Here is a 21,505-nt window from a genome sequence, read left to right as displayed (position 1 = left end):
ACAGGATGACAATGTACAGCCTCGACAGACTCCTTTCCCAATTTGGAACCAGTCCATTTTTCCATGGCCATTTCTGTTTCTTCTTGACCTGAATACAGATTTCTCAGGAGGCAGGGAATGTGGTCTGGTATTCCCATTTCTTTAAGAATTTTCCACAATTTGTTGCAATCTACACAAAGGCTTTGGCGTAGTCAAAAAAGCAGAAGAGATATTTTTCTGGAACTGTCTTGCTTTTTCTATGATCCAGTGGATGTTGGCAATTTCATCTCTGGGTTCTCTGCCTTTTCTAAATACAGCTTGAATATCTGGAAGTTCAAGGTTCACGTACTGTTGAAGCCTCCTAGCTTGGAGAATTTTGAGCCTTACTTTGCTAGTGTGTGAGGTGAGTGCAATTGAGCACTTAGGTAGTTTCTAATATTTTGATACTATAAAAATTTATTCTACAAACAATATTGGTCACCTACTTTGTTTTGGTCATTATTCTAAGCATTGGGGAAACTCAATAAAAAGAAACATCTACCTTTGTGAAGGTTATATTCCCATGAAGAGAGATATGTAATAAGCATTTTATAGTATGTAAGAAGGCAATAAGTTCTATGTAAAAATAAAACAAGGAAAGGAATAATGAGCATTTGAGGCTTATAAGTTTAAAAGTTTTGCTTACCCATTTTTTAAATGGTAAAAATAGGCTTCCCAGGTGATGTTATTGGTAAAGAATCTGCCTGCTGATTCAGGAGTCCTATGAGATGCAGTCTGATCCCTGGGTTGGGAAGATCCCCTGGAAGAGGGCATGGCAACCCACTCTAGTATTCTTGCCTTGAGAATTCTTGTGAACAGAAGAGCCTGGAGGGCAACAGTCCATGGGGTTCCAAAGAGTTAGACACAACTGAAGTGTTTTAGTACAAATGCACAGTAAAAATAAGGATAAATGTAGGAGGCTAGTTTTTTTTTTAAATCTTTTGGGGAGAGACCCCTGTAAAGCTTTGAATCTGCTGCTTGTAAATCTATTATTTTTTGTTTTTTTCATTTTTATTCTGAATTCTTTTAGGACTTTATTTCCTTTGAGTTATAACATTTTATAAGGCTATTATAAGTCTATCTTTCAGGGTTCTTGCATGGCTCTCAAATTGAAGACACTTTGTTTTGTTTATTCTACTGGCTCAGAGGTTTTTTTTTCTATCATTCTTTATTTTATCCCTTCCATTCACCATATTTTATCCGATTAGAAAACTTTTGAAAAACTTTAACAAAATTTGGAATTCTTTGCTGTATTATTCATGTTTTTCATCACTTTGGCCATTTAGTTCATATTCTAGAAGAGACTCTCAATTCAGTTTCTCAGGTCATTTATTTTATTTTCTGCCACGTATCCTCCTGTTATTTCACCCATGTATTGAGAGATTATTCTTCACACAGTTGCTTCTCACTTTCTGAATGAGATTGCAGAGTCACTTCCTGTGTAGCGCTGGGAACAGATTTTTTCATTTATAAATGGGAGTAGGATTTATACCTATATCTATGGCTGTTACATGTTAACACTCAGCAACCTATAAATGTTAGATTTCTTTTAAAAGGATGAAAACAAGAGCCCATCAACAGCTATCAAAAATAATAAAGTCTCTTTTGATATGAAACAAATTAGGCTAATTTCAGATTTCCCTAATGTAGCAATGAATACCAGAACACACATTGGAGCAATGACTTTAAAATCCTTAAAGAAAATGTGACTCAATGATTTTTATTCCCAGCCATTCAAGTATAAAGTCAAGATAAAAAAATTTTTGAGCATTTAACAACTCAGTTCCTATGAGTCTTCATGAATAAACTATTAAGGAATAAGTGTCAGTGAACTAAGATTAATGGTAAAAGCAAAAGACTGTAAATTTCTAGGACTAAAAGAAATGCAAGTACTTGTATGGTTAATATTATAATTAAAAACATTGATAATGTAATATTCCTGTGACTAGCAAAGTTTGAGAATGCAAAAGTGACAAGAATTTTTGCAGTAGTTTAGACATGCCAAATTCCTCTTTTCATAAACAAAAGGTATTCATTTAAATATGATAAATCAAATAATAAATAGGGTCTTACAGAGGCTAATAAGAGCAATTAAGAATATCAACAAAAAAACTTGGAGAAAAGCACAAAAGATCTAGCTATTTCAATGAGGTAATTTTTTTTTTTTTTCTAAAAAGGAGTTACTGCAAATGACTTTAAAAAATTCTTTGGATGTTATTTAGAATGGGATAAATAAAACAGACATTTATGTGATTAAAACAAGATTTGATATAGCTTCACTACTTAAAGTTGGCTTCCCTGGTGGCCCAGACTGTGAAGAATCTGCCTGCCAAAGCAGGAGACCCAGATTCGATCCTTGGGACAGAAAGATCCCCTGGAGAAGAGAATGGTAACCCATTCCAGTATTCTTGCCTGGAGAAATCCAAGGACAGAGAAGCCTGGCAGGCTACAGCCCATGGGGTCACAAAGAATTGGATATGACTGAGTGAATAACACATAATAATTTAAGGTATAGAAATGATTAATAAAGCAATACAAATAAAAGTAATATAATCTAATAAAACTGAACAGTGAAGGGAGGGTAAAGAGGGACAAGAAGTAGAAACATACAGAGTCAGAATTTACCCATGGTACAGAAACAATAAATGCTATAAATAAAGAGATTTATATACACATTCTGCCTCTGCCATAGCAGATGGTCTATAGTTCCTAATCAGCTAAAGTCCTCCTGTATTCTACTTAGTTACAGAGCATTAGTTAAAGATTGGTGTGTTACAAATGTATGGAAATTAATAGTTTTAAAAGAGACATAATCAAGTTTCTGTGGGGCAGGATGTTAAGAGCAGCGCAGTGGGCAGCAGTTCTGGGTTTCTCATGAGCTTGTATTCAGACATGACCTGTCGCTGCAGTTGTCGTTAGGCTGACTGGGTCTTAAGAATCTTTTCTCAGGGTAATTCAGCCTCATGGTCGTCAAGCTGATGATGGCAAGTTGGTTTCTTTGAATGGTGAACTCTCCATGAGCCTGCATGAGTGTCCTTATAACAATGGCTGGCTTACCCACTTCAGTACTCCCAACTGTCCAAGGCAGGAGTTAGAACACCCTGATGTAGTCTAGGTTAGACACATTCCCTTCCACTGTGCTCTGTTGAATACACAGGTCAGACCTTTTTTTTTTTTTTTTTTAAATGAGGAAAGGGCTGAGGTGAGGGTCACTGAGACCCACTTCAGAGAGTGAAAAACCTCTCGAGATTTGTTCAAACTGGGCACACGGTGAATTCTGTTGAATTCAGATCATGAGGCCAGCCCAGATTCAAAGTGTGGGGGAACAGGCTCCACATTCTAATGGAAGGATATCTAAGATCACATTATACAGAATGTAGATATCAGGAGGGTAAAAGTTATGGCCATTTTTTTGCCAAAAATCTATCAAAATTTCCTACATAACCTAAATGTAAATGAACTTAAGATGATACTTATAACTCAGCTGATAATTGTGAGAATTGAGAGAAGAGAGATCCAATGGTTAGTTTGCACAACTGTGATGTCTGTCTTATGTGACTTATGTTGTGCTTCTTAATGCACTTTCATTTTTCAAAAGTGTTACAATAAATTGGTGCTTTCACTATCTTCCACACAATGCTAGAGTAATTCCCAATTTGCCTCTTTGTGAAGATTAAGTTCCTGATCACAAATTTTAAGGTCTTTCACTAATTGGAAAATTGACAGTTCATCACTTCCCAATGGCCACTTAATTGACATATTGTCACTTTACTGTTTTGAAAGTCACAGAAAATAAAACACATTGAAAGTGAAAATGTTAGCTGCTCAGTCGTGTCTGACTCCTGGCAACCCCATGAACTGTAGGCCATCAGGCTACCGTGTCCACGGAGTTCTCCAGGCAAGAATACTGGAGTGGGTAGCCATTCCATTCTCTAGGGGATCATCCCTCTTCAGGGACTGAACTCAGGTCTCCTGCGTTGCAGGCAGATTCTTTACTGTCTGAGCCACGAGAGAAGCACATACAACACATTACTGAAACACAATCAAATATAAATATCAATCCTCCCTGACATATAATAAAACTCAAGCCTTTACTGCTAATACCTTCTTCGAATGAATGTACATACACATGCACACATGCCCATACATCTCTGTATGTAGCCAGATTTTGTTTTCTATGAGTTTATGAATTCTAGTTATTTATAGTTTCATTTTGTTTTTCCTCCTATTTGATTTTTAGGTGAAGGGTGTGACTATTTTAAACTTCCTAAAATGGATCAAATGGACCTTATGAATAAAAGTCTCCTAACAAATATCCAGATATCCTAGAGGGTGAAGTCAAGTGGGCCTTAGGAAGCATCAATACAAACAAAACTAGTGATGATGGAATTTCAGCTGAGCTATTTCAAATCCTAAAAGATGATGCTGTTAAAGTGCTGCACTCAATGTGCCAGCAAATTTGGAAAACTCAGCAGTGGCCACAGGACTGGAAAAGCCAGTTTTCATTCCAATCCCAGGTAAAGGCATTTGCAAAGAATGCTTTAAGTACCATACAATTGGCTCATTTTATGTACTATTAAAGTAATGCTCAAAATCCTCCAAGCTAGGCTTCAACAGTACATGAACCAAGAACTTCCAATGTTCAAGCTGGATTTAGAAAAGGCAGAGGAACCAGAGATCAAATTGTCAACATCTGCTGGATCATAGAAAAAGCAAGGGAGTTACAAAAAACATCTACTTCTGCTTCACTGGCTATGCAAAAGCCTTTGACAGTGTAGATCACAACAAACTTGTGGAAAATACTTAAAGAGATGGGAATAATACCAGACCACCTTATCTGTTTCCTGAGAAACTTGTATGCAATTCAAGAAGCAACAATTAGAACTAGACATGGAACAACAGACTGCTTCAAAATTGGGACAGGAGTATGTCAAGGCTGTATATTGTCACCCTGCTTACTTATAGGTAGAGTACATTATGAAAAGTGTCAGGCTGGATGAATCACAATCTGAAATCAAGATTCTAGGGAGAAATATCAACAACCTCAGATATGCAGAAGATACAACACTAATGTCAGAGAGTAAAGAGGAACTATAGAGCCTCTTGGTAAGGTGAAAGAGGAGAGTGAAAAAGCTGGCTTAAAACTCAACATTCAAAAAATCATGGCATCTGGTCCCATCACTTCATGGCAAATAGATGGGGAAAAACTGGAAACAGTGATAGATTTTTATTTTGGGGGGCTCCAGAATCACTGTGGATGGTGACTGCAGCCATGAAATTAAACAGCCTTTGCTCTTTGGAAGGAAAGCTATGACAAAGCTAGACAGCAGTATTAAAAAGCAGAGACATCACTTTGCTGACAAAGGTCCATCTAGTCAAAGCTATGGTTTTTCTGATAGTCATGTATGGATGTGAGAGCTGGACTATAAAGAAAGCTGAGTGCTGAAGAATTGATGCTTTTGAATTGTCCTAGAGAAGACTTTTGGACTGCAACGAGATCCAATCTGTCCTATCTTAAAGGTAATCATCCCTGAAAATTCATTGGAAGGACTGCTGCTAAAGCTGAAGCCCCAATACTTTGGCCACCTGATGCAAAGAACTGACTCATTGGAAAAGGCTCTGAAACTGGGAAAGACTGAGGGGAGCAGGAGAAGGGAGTGACAGAGAATGAGATGGTTGGATAACATCAACATTTTAAGTCGCTTATTTGTGTCTGACTCTTTGAAACCCCATGGACTGTAGCACACCAGGACTCCCTGTCCATCATCAACTCCCAGAGTTTACTCAAACTCATGATCAAAGTGTTAGGTAGGTAGAATAGGAAAAAGGAGTCCAGAATGGTGGTGGCTAAAAGACAAAGAAGGGAAAAGCCCAAGAAAATAGAACAAAGGAAGGTCTGAGGACTGGAGTGAGAACCTCAAGTAAAACAAAGCCCTCCTGGCTAGCCCAATTTACATAGGGTAGGCTCAGGGGGAGAAGAAAAAAACATATTAAAAAGTGGAGCCAAGATTGAGCCAGAGGCTTCTCTTCTCTTTGTGTCTTTTGGATCGGCCTGCCCTCATGCTCCAGGATGTATTGTAGCTCAGCTGGTAAAGAATCCACCTGCAACGTGGGAGACCTGGGTTCGATTCCTGGGTTTGGAAGATCCCCTGGTGAAGCCAAAGGCTACCCACTCCAGTATTCTGGCCTGGAGAATTCCATGGACTGTATAGTCCGTGAGGTCACAAAGAGTTGGACACGACTGAGCGACTTTCACATCACTTGCTATATAACACGGAGCTATAACACTGGTCCATCCATGGCTTCAAATTTTTGCTAGAGCAAGACAGAACTGAGGAAATTACAAACTACCCCCCACCCCTCAGCCCGACAAATGGATATGAATTTGAGCAAACTCCAGAAGATAGTGAAAGACAGGGAAGTCTGGCGTGCTGTAGTCCATGGGGTCATAAACAGTTGGACATGGCTTAGCAACTGATCAACAACAATAACAAATGTAGACTGATTGATTTTAGGCTGCATCTCTTATAATTAAGATGACAAAGATTGAAGCATTGGAAAAACTGAACAAATTGATAAAAATATGACTACTACTGGGTTTAGCACTCTGTCTTTATTCAACAGACTATCACTTGAGACAGTTCCACTATTTAAATGAACCAAGTTAACTTTTGTCATTTTGATTCATGGAGAAGAATTCTAGAAGAAAACAAAATAATTAAACATTTTTATCATCTTCCTTGTTAGACAAACTAAGATTTTTTTCTATCAAAATCCTCATGAGTGATAAACACATATACCTGGAAAAGACTTAATAGGTCATCAAGTCCAGGATTGACAAACATTTTCTCAAAGGTGCAGACAGTAAATACATAGGCATACAGGCTATATGGGCTCTGTCATAGCTACTCAAATTAACTGTGAATTAAGTTGTAGACCACATATAAATGAATGAAAATGGATGTGTTTCAATAAAACCTCATTTACCACACCAGGTCCAAGGGCCTTACTCTGCTAACCTATGACCTAGTCCAACATTTTCATTTTTCAAACGTGGAAACTCTCATACAACAGTGAAATGAGTTACCTAAGGGTACATAGTACTTATAAAAGAACTAGAAAAAGAACAGGCCTTTTGGACTCCTACCTAGGAAGATATCAAAGTTAAATGCCAAAATGTATAGTTTAAGAATGTATTTGGCACATGCCTATATGTGTATATGTGCCTGTATGTTTGCAAGTGAGTATACATGAGTGCCTGCTCAGTGGCGCCAGCAGCAATAGTAGCTTTAGCAGTAGTAATCGGAGGAGGTGGAGGAGGAATAGAAGAAGTAATCGTAGGTGACATCTAGCAAGAGCAAACCATAGGAGTAAAATATAAAAACAGTGTAACTACACGATCTGAGAATGCATTTTCCTTGTGTGGCAATTCTTTTGGAGAGATATTATAACTTGTCCCTGGAGATTAATATAGATACTCACTTCTTTATGTTGGCTTATTTGATGTTTTGGAAAGTACTGATTTGTTCTGCACACCAGAGTGAGAGAGGGAATGGCTCCTCCAGGGCTTCCATGGCTGCCAGTAGACTAATCCTGAGCCTTGGAGAAGCGTATTTTTTTTTTCTTTAGAATAAATGTTCAGATTAAAGCCCTTTTAGCTCTAGATATGGTAAAGATAAAAAAAGAGAAAGAGAGAGAAAATCTTCTTGACAGAGTTAAGTATACCAGAATCACAGATGAAGAGATTTTAGGTCAAATACCTACTACTGATAAATCAAAGGGAAAATGCTAATGATAGTAATTTAAAATTGGTGGATAACGTATTAGGTGATTGTTCCAGAGTCATATAATTTGATTAAGTTTGACCTGAGAAATTCATGTTTCAGTTATTCAGTGAATCTGTTTATGTGAAGAAAAATTTAGTAGTAGTCGTCGTCCCCACTTTTCTCCACAATTTGTTAGTGGAAACCGTGTCATATAAATGAAACTTATTTCTCATGGAAAAGTTATAACTAAATGTTGTCTTCCTAACCAATGTCTGAGCAACAAATAAATCATATATATGCCCAAAAGTGTCATAAAACTAGAACTATTACATTTATAAAAATCTTAATATTTTACTGAGTAAAATTATGCAACAAATATTATAAAATGGACACATGTTCAATGTACACATGTTGTTCAATGGTTTCTAATTTAAAGTTTGGATAACAGCCCATAAATACACAACTTGGTTACATTGGACAGGTAACCCCAAACTATTATGTTTCTGATAAGTAACATTAAACATTTGATTAACAACTCTTTTTGCCCTCATAGAGCTTAGAACTCTGTTGGAAAATTACTTATTATAGGTATATCTCTCCAAATAAAATCTATACTCTATTCCCAAGCTATATGTAATTACTAAAGGATACATTCACAATACTTTCAACATCTTCAGGGTTTCTGTCATTATTCTTAGCAAATAGCATATATCTCCATAAAAATATGTTTCTAAATATAAGTAATAATCTAATTTATATTCTCTTTACCTTTTCCTAACTCTTCATTTTATCCAAAACTGACCAATCTCATTCAAATAGAAGGCCCCAGTGAATAATAAAGTGGTGCAAAGCCTTGGTTTGTTGAGCTATCAGAAAACTTCACTTGAGCTACAGAAGCAAAGATCAGATCATCATCAGGGGATTTTCAAACCTGAAATAAATCTTGGAGAGCTGCTGCTTCTGCTGCTGCTAAGTCGCTTCAGTCGTGTCCAACTCTGTGTGACCCCATGAATGGCAGCCCACCCGGCTCCCCCGTCCCTGGGATTCTCCAGGCAAGAACACTGGAGTGGGTTGCCATTTCCTTCTCCAAGAGAGCTGCTAGTAGAGGGTTAATATATTGTTATAGAACTGCAACCATGCTTTAAAATTTGGTATTAGAGAAAACGTGAATGAAAAATTCAAATATTTAATGGATGGATGTTAGGCATTAAGTGCACCTGTTACATAGCTATTAAAATCAAATCATGAAAAGTAAATCTAATGGGACTTCTGTCCACAAGAATGCATAGATCTACTTCTCCTAGCTCTTTCCTGCTAAGCATAGCTGTAAATCCAAAAATAACTTACCTGACAACAAAGGGAGAATTCTGAAAGATAATGAAAATGCAAACGGGTTTTGGACCCTAGGATCAGAGGAAAAACACAGCAGCAGGGTGTCTTATGTTACTTCAACCAAACAAAAGGACCCTTACACTCAGCATTTGCCAACACCAACCTAGCAATGGAAGGCAGTGCAACTTGGCCCATTTTTCTTCTGAGATCAAATAAGAGTCCTCTGAGAATACTAAACAAGACTGACATCACAAAAAGGGATCAGTAAGTAACCCCACCAACAGAAAGCACCCAGAGGAAGCACTATCCTCCACCAGACTAAGACTCTCGTCTTCCTCTAAGCATGCTGGGGACAGTGGGCAGAACCAGCAGGTTCTTACAACAAGAAGCCGGGCTTAGGAAGACTCTTTAATCCTGAGATACTGCTTTTATTCCCAGCAATACTGGGTGGTGAAGAGAAACCAGTAGAAACAACGAGAGGGACCAAGCGATAGCAAGTTTTCCCAGAATGTCTCTTTTACCAGATTGCCACTGCCTCTCCCCTACAGGAGAAGTGAGGTCAGGTGGGCAAGAGACAGAAAGGACTTCTGTAAACTGAATGTTTGTAACCCTTCAAAATTCTTTGGTGAATCTCTTAACCCCAGTGTGGTGATATTTAGAGGTAGAACATCTGGGAGATAATTAGGTTAAATAAGGCCATGAAGGTGGAGCCTCCATGATGGGATTGGTGTCCAGACAAGGAGATAAAAGGACCAGCGCTCTCTCTCTCTCTCTACCCTGTGAGGAGACAGCAAGAAAACTGCCACCAATTAACCAGGAAGAAGGCCCTCACCAAGAACCAGACATGCTGGCACTGACGGTAGAACTTTCAATATCCAGAACTGTGAGAAATAAATGTTTGCTGCTTAAGTCACTAAGTGTATGGTGTTTTGTTATAGCAGTCAGAAAAGAAGAAGACAAAGGACCCAACCACAATAATCAGCTGGGCCCAGGAAACCCCTCCTTGTCCTGAGGCATTAGGTCTAGTGGGCAGGGTGAGCAAGATTCACCCAGTTACAAGTTGCCAGACCTGTGAAGTCTCTGTTACACTGTAGGCCTATAAATCCCTTTCCTTTCCCAGAAAAACTGGGAAATAGGAGGCATGAGTAGGGGATCCCATGCCAGCCTTGTCTATTTTGAGGTACCCAACAACTGGGATGAGAATCCCATTCTACACCCTCAAGCAGTATCAGCAGAGACAGTTGGGAACCCCAGTGGCACCAATAAACCAAGCAGACCAAATTAACACCACAAAGGCTCTGAAATTTAAACTGCCATTAGAAGTATAGCTCAAAAGAGTAGGCCAAAACTTAAACTACTTATTTAAAAATAAAAATTAAATAGAACTCAGAGTTTCCTCAACCCAGTTAAAAAGTGGGCAGAAGACCTAAATAGACATTTCTCCAAAGAAAACATACAGATGGCTGATACACACATGGTAAGATGCTCAACATTGCTCATTATTAGAGAAATGCAAATCAAAATTACATTAAGAAATCACCTTATACAGTCACAATGGCCACCGTCAAAAAGCTACCAGCAATAAATGCTGGAGAGGGTGCGGAGAAAATAAAATTCTCTTGCACTGTTGGTGGGAATGCAAACTGATATGGCTACTCTGGAGAACAGTGCAGAGATTCCTTAAAAACTAGGAATAAAGCTACCATATGACACAACAATTCCGCTCCTAGGCATATACCTTGAGGAAACCATAACTGAAAAACACACGTGTACCCCAATGTTCATCACAGCAAAATTTACAATAGCTAGGACATGGAAGCAACCTAGATGTCCATCAACAGAGGAATGGATAAAGAAGCTGTGGTACATATACATGATGGACTATTACTCAGTCATAAAAAGGAACACATTTGAGTCAGTTCTAATGAGGTGGATGAACCTAGAGCCTATTATACAGAGCGAAGTAAGTCAGAAAGAGGAAAATAAATATTGTATATGAATGCATATATATGGAATCTAGAAAGACTGTACTGATAAACCTATTTTCAGGGTAGTAGTGGAGATGCAGACAGAGAACAGACTTGTGGACACAGTGGGGGAAGGAGAGGTTGGGACAAATTGAGAGAGGACCATTGAATCATACATGACCATATGTCAATTAGATAGCCAGATGGAATTTACTTTATGACACAGGGAGCTCAAATCAGATGTTCTGTGACAACCTGGAGGGGTGGGGTGGGCTGGGAGGTGGGAGGGGGGTTAAGGAGGGAGGGGACATATGTATACCTATGGTTGATTCATGTTGATGTATGGCAGAAATGAACACATAATTGTAAAGCAATTATCCTCCAACTAAAATAAATAAGTTTAAATTAAAAAATTAAATAGAACTCAGAATTTCCTAATGTAACAGGTAAATTTTTCAGGATACAAGAAATCATGTGTTGCACCAAGAAATGAGACAATCACAACTAAAATGAGAAAGAATGATCCAATGTAAGTGTTAAGATCAGTAAGATGCTGAGATTATCTGATTAGAATTTTCAGTCAGCCATACTTCAATAGTCAATGACAAACTATTTTGAACCAAATAAAAAATGAAATATCATAGCAAAAGAGAGAGAGAGAGAGACCATGTACATGAGATTTTTTTTTAATGAAAACTATAGAAATAAAAAACATCATAATGTTTAAAAAAAAAAAAAAAACCCTCACTGGATGGGTACAGTAGTAGAGCAGAGATTAGAGATAGTAAATTGAGAACAGATCATGGAATTCTCCCAATCTGAACAACTAAGAAAAAAATAGACTAAAAAAGTTGAGCAGAGATTCAGGGCCTGTGGGACAATACAAAAGATCCAATATTCATATCATCAGAGTTCCAGAAGGAGAAAAGAAAGAGAGGCAGTCTAAAAGAGTACTTGAAAAAGTAATGACTAAAAACTTCCCAGATCTGGCAAAAGACACAAACCTACAGATCCAAGAAACTGAGCAAACTCCAACAAAACAAATCCAAAGAAATTCATGCCAAGACATATCTTTAACTTAAAAGAAAATAAAGACAAAAATATTGAAAGCAAAGAGAAAGATATGCAATATTAACTATACAGGAATATCAATTCAGATGATGCTAAATTTCTTATCTGAAATTTTGGAGGCCAAAGGGAGTATATTTTTTTAGTACTGAAAGAAAAAGCTGTAAACCACAAATTCTATATATGGCAAAATTATCCTGCAAGAACAAAAAAGAAATAAAAACATTCTCAAATGAAAGAAAACTAAAGAATGTATCGCTAGCAAATCTCCCCTTAAAGACTGGCCAAAAGTTCTTCAAGGAAATATAACAAAGTAAAGAATTTTGGAACATCAAGAAGGAAGAAAGATCAATGCAAAGAGAAGCAAGATGCATACATAGATAATCCTTTCCTCATGAGTTTTATAAATCATATTTGCTAATTTTTAAAAATTATAATATCTGAAACTCAGACATTGATATTTAAGACTGGGAAATAAAGATACTTAATTGGAAAAAATACTTCCACCCTTCACTAGAAGTAGTTAAAAGTTTATACCAGTAGATTATGATAAGTCATGCCTGTGTATGTGTGTGTATAGTAATGCTTAGAGCAACTCCAATAAAAGCAGTACAAAGAGATACACTTAAAAAAAACTACAGATAAATCAAGATTGAATCCTTTAAAATGTTAAAGTAATTAACAGGAAGGCAGAAAGGAGATATAAGGGAAAATGAATGAGAACCAAATGGGATACATAGAAAACAAATACTAAACAGCAACATATCAATAATTATTTTACAAGTAAATAGATTAGGACACTAATCTAAACACAGAGATTGTCACAGTGGATAAATAAACACAATTCAATCTTATGCTGCTTGTAAAAACTCTTCAAACTTAACATAAGTAAAAAGACAAAAAATATATGTATATGGTTAAACACCAATTACAAAAGGCAATAGGGGCTGTATTAATATCAGATAAAGTAAACTTAGGAGCAAAGAGAATTACTGGGGACAAATATGGACTAATATATACAAGCATATAAAAATAATAATATAATGAAAAATATCAAAATATCAATCTACTAGAATGAATCAAACAAAAAAGTCTGAAAATGCAGGAAGCAAAAACTGATATTGCTGAAAGAAGAAACTAACCCACAGTTATTATAGTTAGGGACTTACACAGCTCTCTATCTCAAGAATAGATAAAATTACCAGACAGAAAATCAGTAAGAAAAAAGAAGATTCAAATCATGTAATCAATCAACAGAATCTAATTCACATACATAGCACAATTCATGTAATAATAGTAAAATACACTTTTTTCATGCACTCATGATACAAACACTCACCAAGACAGACCATATCCTGAGTCATAAAACAAACCTCAGCAAATTTAAATGAAATGCAAGCATCCAGAATATGATCATAATAGAATAAAATTAGAATTCAATAACAGAAAGAAAACAGACACCTAGAAATTAAACAATGCAATCACTTCTAAATAATACATGGATCAAAGAGGAAGTTGCAAAGGAAATTAAAAATATGTAGAATAAAATAAAAACAAAAGTACAACTTATTATATTATATATAGCTAAAGAAGTACTGAAAGTGAAATTTATAGCAAAATATACATGAAAAATTTTAAAAGATCCTAAATCAGAAACTTTTGTTTCTGCCTTAGGAAACTAGAAAAATAAAGAGCAAAATAAACCCAAAACAAGTAGAAACAAGAAAACCTAAAAAGACAATAGCAGAAATTAAAAAAATGAAGATAACAATACAGTAGAAAAAGTCACTGCAGAGGAAAAAGCTTTTTTTTTTAAATCGAGAAAACCCTTAACAACAAAGACAAAAATAAAAAGAAGACACAAATCTCCCAAATCAGGAATCAAATAGGGGATATCAGTGTACATTATGCTGTCATTAAAGTGATAATAAAGTAATACTGTGAATGGGTTTTGCTCGTAATTTTGACAACCTTGAAAAAGAATATTGTTATTGTTACTACAGATACCATCCAGATTTTTGTGGAATTTTGATCAGTAAATATCTGACAAGTCCATTTCCTTCTCGCCTTCCCTTCTGCCATTACTTTGATCTACATGTCCATGCCTTCTACCTGCATTGCTGCAGTAATCTTCTACATCGTTCTCTTGGCTTTAGTCTTGACCTCCTTCCCTTGGTTCCCTCTGTCTCCAAATTACACTTCCTGAACAAGGAATAATCATTCCTTACCTTTCTTGATACTCTTCCGTGGCTTTCTTTCTCCCCTGTGATGAACTAAACAATATTTAAAATTTTATAAAGAGCTACTCATGGATCTTCCCTTAATTTACTTTTCTAGCCTCATTTCTTGCTACCTTTGAAAATCTATTCTGCCTTCTTTTTGTTGTTCAGTCACTCAGCCGTGTCTGACTCTTTGAGACTCCAAGGACTGCGGCACACCAGGCGGCCCTGTCCTTCACCATCTCCTGGAGCTTGCTCAAACTCATGTCCACTGAGCCAGTGATGCCATCCAACCATCTCATTCTCTGTCATCTGTCCCCTTCTCCTCCAACCTTCAATCTTCCCGGCATCTGCCTTCTTATCCAAAATAAAAATACTTCATTTCACTTTCTTGAACACATCATGCTTACTCTTCATTAGAGATTCTTCTGTGTGGAATAATTCTCTCTTCACATATTTCTTGGTTAGCTTCAGTTCAATACTTAAACATTATTTAATATTAATATTTAAACATTATTTCTCCAATACCAAACATGGGCTCCCATAGCCACATGTACTCTTCCCATTGGAATACAGATGGCAAGGCAGTTGCCTGTTTGCAGGTCTTTCATTGCCACTAAATTGGAGACTCTATGAAGGCAGGGTCTCCTAACCTAACACATTTTTAAAAATAATTGTATGTATTGATTTATTTTGGTTGTGTGGGTCTTCATTGCCGTTCAGGCTTTTCTCAAGTGGTGCGCAGGGGCCACACTCTAGATGAGGTGCCTGGGCCTCTCGCCACTGGCGCCTCTCGTTGTGGAACACAGGTGCTAGGCGCTCAGGCTTCAGTAGTTGTGGCACGTGGGGTCGGCTGCAGCTCCCAGGCTCTAGAGCACAGGCTCAGTAGCTGTGGCGCATGGGCTTAGTTATCCCATGGCATGCGAGATCTTCCCAGACCAGGGATAGAACCCGTGTCCCTTGCATTGGTAGGCAGATTCTTTACCACTGAGCCACCCGGGAAGCCCTCGCACACATATTTTGATCACAGCTCCTGGTGCACTAACTGGCACCTCGTGCAATAACTGGTGTCTTCAGTATGAACTGACCGACTGAGTGAATCCCCACGCACTAGGGGAAAATTTCACCTAAGGCTCCAATGAATCTGAAATACCACAAATCAAAGGAAGCATTAAATTAGTCATCGGAAGTGTGTTTCACTTATATAATTTACTCTTCTGGGTAAGAAGTGGCTCAGTCAGGCTGAGAAATAAAGAAAGGAACACAGGTGGATAAATTAAGTTCTTAGAAAACCATAACAATTCATTGAAGGAATGACATAATTTGAGGGGTATATTGGGATTTTCCATAGAAATAGCACCAATAGGCTATACACAGAAATAGATATGTGTGTGTGTGTATATATATACATATCTATACATATGCATACATAAAATAGAATTAATAATCACAAAAGTAAATAATGATGGTAGTTTCATTTTATAAATGCCTATTTGTTTAGGGCTTGTGCTTAACATTTTTTTTTTCCTCACAACAACCCAAAAACAGTTTCACTATCATCACACCCCTTTCAGAGACATGAAGACTAAAGACAAGGTTACTGAGTAGTGGGACTTGGACATAAACCCAGCTTTGGTCAGCTTCAACTTCTACACTCTTGACCCCCGTGCTGAAAGACACACTAGTGCTTGGTACATTCCTCACAGAAGCAGCTGAGTACAGCTAGCAAATATTCTGAAACCAGTTAGGCTGGAAAACTGAAGATGCTCCCCATTTAACACACTGACATCTCCCAATCCTAATTCTCTTCTATGCAAAATGTGTGCAAAACAGAGAGGATGGGTGGAAGAACAAGAAACTCTGCTTGTCACTTAATTATTAACCATAGTAAAAAAGGAAAAATTTTTCAAAACGTTAGACATGAAAATTTTGCCACATTTCAACAAAAAATTCAAGTCTGTCTATTCCAAAAATTGTTTACTTTCTGAAGAGCTTGGTAATCACACCATAAAGTTCTTAGTCCCACCATCCAAATTTACAATCGGGTATTACATAAATATATATGCACCCAAAACGTGGGGGAAAATCCATTGCATAATGCAGATTCGTTTAACTGTTCTAGTGACTACTTTATGACAGTGACCTACATGGTCTGAAAATGTAATGTGACAAAGAATATATCTGCTTTCCATCCCAAGGACATTCTTGAAAATGAGCTGTAATATTTCAAGAGTTTCATCCTTGTGAGTAAAATGTTAATAAATAGATAAATCTTTAACACTTGCCAAGTCATGAGCTTGTATTCAGTATAGCTAAAAGAACATGTCTTAGGGGACAGGACTAGAATATAACATTTTTTAATATTGTCACCACTATAGACTTTTCCCCAATCTGGGAAGTTATTCCTGGCCAAGTGTTGAAGGACATCACAATTCGAATAATTTATTGGTATGGATCTATTTAGAAAGAGTCAGACCAAATAAACCACTCATACCAATGATGCAATGTGAGATTCACAATGGATTTCTCTCTAGATTGACCTGGAGGAATACGGTGACTGGCTATGAGCCATTTTTCTGCTCATACTACATGACAGAGAATATCAATTAGGCTAAAAAGAACATCTCAGAAAAGAAATAAATGCTTTTCAGTAGGCTTACTGATGAATTATTTGAGATAAATTATTTGATTAATATTTTTAGTTGGTTTTGAAAATACTTTGTCTAAAAATTGTATTAGTATTTATATTCATCTTCATGTGAGATTTTAAAATGTTTTTGAAGTATCTAAAGTGTGTTTAGTTGGTGATAATAATAAGATAGCATGATATTTATTTAGATATTGCTATGTACACTAAGTGGGTTTCCTGGTGGCTCAGACCATAAAGAATCTTCCTTCAAGGAGGGTGAACCAGGTTCAAATCCTGGGTCAGGAAGATCCCCTGGAGAATGTGTACACAGAGTACTTTTTCTATACTTAGTCCTCTCAATAACTTTATGAGGTGGGTGCTATTATCATAACCATAAGATCTTTACCCACATGAAATCCCATAATAATCCATGACATGATCTTATTTTCATAGCCAGTGTTTTAAAGATAAGGAAAGTAGATTAAGAATAAGAAAGTTGCAACAAGACTCACAGTAAATGATGAGATATGACTCCAAACCAGGATCTCCTGAACTCAGAACTTCTGCTCCTAACTATGCTGCTTTCCATCTCTTTATCCTATATATTGTTTAAATAGTGACATTTTCTAGGAAAATACTGACCATAAGAAAAACTAAGGGGCTGGGCCATAGACTCAGCATTCTTCAGACAAATGAGTATTTACATATTTCTCCTGAATTGCTTGTAGGAACTCACCATTCACCATACACACTCACAATACATACACACACAATCCACATACTCTCTCAAAGGAACCACCATATTATTTAATTATTTCTAGGACAATAGTCATTCAGTCATAAAACAAGCCCCTTTAAGTTAAATCCTTATTTCCCATAGTCACAATATTATATATTAAAGTTGCAGTACTCCAAACCCATTTTGAAACATAAAATATGTTTAAATTGTCTCTCCAAAATAAATGAGTAAAATCACACACAAATACCTGTTTTTAAAAACATTTTAAACACCTCATTTAATTGCTACAGTAGAATATTTTAGCTTAGACTTTAGTGGTTCAGATTTCTTAAAATAGTATAGTTCATTGAAGTTTGTTCTGATGACACAACCATTTCTGATAAATCATACAGTAACTGTAAATCTCTGTTGTTCCAAGAACCAAAAATCTTGTTTAGTATAAGCATCATCAGGTTCAAATTTCCTTTGTTTCTGATTCAGTGAATGTTGATGCATTTCTCTATATTTCTTTGAATGCTAAGCATAAGAGTATAAGTTCTTTCTGTGAAGATGTAGAGAATAATTTCCTCAATGAAAGTTAGTTGATTATCCACTGACTTACACCAGTTTCTCCTTATTTCCAGACTCTTAGTTCACTTCACTGTTCAAGTGTTTGTTTTACTGAGCATCTACTGGATGCCAGGCACTATCCTTATACTGGGAATACAGGAAATAAAGGTGTCTCTTTCTTCTTATAAATGTTATGTTGTTCCTGGTCAGAGATTTGTAAATATTTGCTACGAGGAGTTTTTAAGTATCATCATTTCATGACATTTTCCTCAAAGCAAAGATTACAATCACTACAGAAGCACATGTGTGTGTGTGTGTGTGTGTGTGTGTGTGTGTGTTGCTCAGTGTGTGTGACTCTTTGTAACCCCGTGTCCTATAGCTCACCAGGCTCCTCTGTCTGTGGAATTCTCCAGGCAAGAATTCTGGGGTGGGTACCATTCCCTTCTCCAGAGGATCTTCCCAACCCAAGGAATGAACCTGGGTCTCCTGCCTTGCAGCAGATCCTTTACTATTTGAGACACCAGGGAAGCCCTTAACAACTCTTTTATTTAAGGCAGCCAGCCGTAATCTAGCACAAGAAAGCAAGCAAGAGTGCGTGCCCAATCGTTTCTGATTCTTTGCAACCTCATGGACTATAGTCCACCGGGCTCCTCTGTCCATGAAATTCTCCAGGCAAGAACACCAAAGTGAATTGCCATTTCCTACTCCAGAGGGACTGAACCCCATCTCTCGCATCTCCTGCACTGGCAAGTGGATTCTTTACCACTAGTGCACAGTAGAATGTGAAATACAAAGAAACATATCTGAGCAGAGAATGAGGCACCCTTAATATCTGAAAAAAAAATACTATATTTCTTTTTACTCTAACAGTTTAACGAAAATCTGAGTTCAGAGACATATTTACCATCTTTTAACCATGTTTTAGACAGTCTGTGCTTTAGTAATCACATATATCATCTTCATGTCATTGCAAAAGTTAGGGGGGAAACATATATTCATCAGCAATAATTATTAGAGCAAAGATTAATTGCTACCAATAATAATTAGTCAAGTTGATAATTAATGACCATGGTATACCTACCACAGCATTAAAAAGGCAATTATGTTACTCATTGCTACATCTCATCTGTATCATCTAGCAAATTACAATTGTAAATGATAATACATATTGAGGATTTTATTGCTGCATAATTAATTGTAGAAGTGTTACCAGGCCATGATTCACCCACTAATTGTTTGCAAAAGATATAATGCAAATAAAGGATGTAATGTAAACTTACTGTAGTAAATTTACTCCAATAAAATTCAACAATCCTATCTTGTTTAAGGAAATTTATATAAATATACTTTATAAAATTAATAGATGTAGCTCTTATTCCATCTGTAATTCATAATCACAGAGATGAGCAAGAGTATAATTCCATGTAATTCAATTCTTTTTTGTAAAGATAAATATGGAAGCAAGTAGCATTTGAAAGTTAAGAACATTGAGAAAAGCTATATTAATTAAATCTAAAAATAATACAACTTAATAAAATCTCATAAAATATGTAAAAGTCAAGCATAAAAATAATAAAATATGTAATATATCTCTTATCCCTTCACAAATACATATTTTACCAAGAAGAGGGAGAAAAAAGTCCTAATAGACTTCAAAATGGAAAGAGCATGATAAATATCTATTTTATTTGAAAATACAGACATGAAGAAAATAAGCAATGACAAATGGAAAATTCCACCATCAAAAAAGGGAGAAAAAAACTCAGAGTGGGAGAAAATATTTGTAAATCATATATTTGACAAGTTACCTGTATCAAGAATAGAAAAAGAATTCTTATAGCTTAATTATAAAAGACAACCTCCTTTTGCCATCACGTCGCCGCCATCGTGGGTCTCATGCTCGCTCCCGGGAAGGGCTTGTCCCAGTCGGCTCTGCCCTGCCGCAGCGAACCCACCTGGCTGAAGCTCACTTCTGACGACGTGAAGGAGCAGATCTACAAACTGGCCAGGAAAGGCCTGCCTCCCTCCCAGATCGGTGTGATCCTGAGAGACTCTCATGGTGTGCACAAGTACGTTTTGTGACAGGCAACAAAATCTTGAGAATTCTTAAGTCCAAAGGACTTGCTCCTGACCTCCCCGAGGATCTCTATCATGTAATTAAGAAAGCTGTTGCTGTTAGAAAGCATCTGGAGAGGAACAGAAAGGATAAAGATGCTAAATTCCGTCTGATTCTGATTGAGAGCCGTATTCACCGGTTGGCTCGATACTACAAGACCAAACGAGTCCTGCCCCCCAGCTGGAAATACGAGTCATCCACAGCTTCTGCCCTGGTTGCAGAAATTTGTCTATTGTACTAAAGCAATAAAATCATTGTTTAACAGAAAAGAAAAAAAAAACAACCCAATTGAAAAATAAAAACATATTTGGATAAACACTTCTCCCAAAAAAGGTAAGAACCAAAAACCACACGAAAATATCCCCAACATCATTAGTTATATATTCAAATTAAACCCACAATAATAGATTATTCCATACTCACTAGAATTGCTGTGAAAATTTGGAGAAATGGAACCCTCCTACAATCCTGATAGGAATGCAAAATGGCCCAACTGCTTTGGAAAACTCTGGCAATTTCTCAAAGAGCTATCTAAGGAGTTACAAAGTGACCTTGCAATTCTACTCACTCTAGGCATATACGCAAGAGAGCTAAAATCATATACTTACAAAACACTAGTACATGAATGTTCCTGGTAGCATTGTTTACAATAGCCAAAGTGGATACAACTTAATGTCAATTGGGAATGGATAAATATAATATAGTCATACAATGGAATATTATTAAACAATAAAAAGGAATGTGTTCCCAATGCATGCTATACATGGATGAGCCTTGAAAATATTATCTAATTGAAAGAATCTAGTCACAAAGATCACATATTTATATGATCACACTTACATGAAAAGCCCCAATTTGGCAAGTCTATAGCTAGAGAGCAAATTAGTTGTTGCCTAGAACTGAGGGTTGAAGGAGAGAATGAGGATAGGAGTGACAGTAAAATGTGAGGAATTTCTTCTTGGCATGAAGTAAATGTCCTAAAATTAACTTGTATTTATGATTGTGCAACTCTTTGCATATACTGAAAATCAGTGAAATACATACTTTAAATTGGTTCATTTTACAGTATATGAATTATATGTTAATAATGCTATTAAGAAGA

General features: G+C 36.6%; 1 pseudogene; it reads left to right on the top strand.

Moving 5' to 3' along the window:
- Window positions 1–7,268: 7,268 nt before the first annotated feature.
- Window positions 7,269–20,672, top strand: LOC110146424 (small ribosomal subunit protein uS15-like; annotated as a pseudogene).
- Window positions 20,673–21,505: the final 833 nt, after the last annotated feature.

Source organism: Odocoileus virginianus, chromosome 21 (genome assembly GCF_023699985.2).
Source record: "Odocoileus virginianus isolate 20LAN1187 ecotype Illinois chromosome 21, Ovbor_1.2, whole genome shotgun sequence".
NCBI classification, from domain to species: domain Eukaryota; kingdom Metazoa; phylum Chordata; class Mammalia; order Artiodactyla; family Cervidae; genus Odocoileus; species Odocoileus virginianus.
The sequence above is the reverse complement of the archived record's forward strand: the minus strand, read 5'-3'. Positions and strand labels throughout refer to the sequence as shown.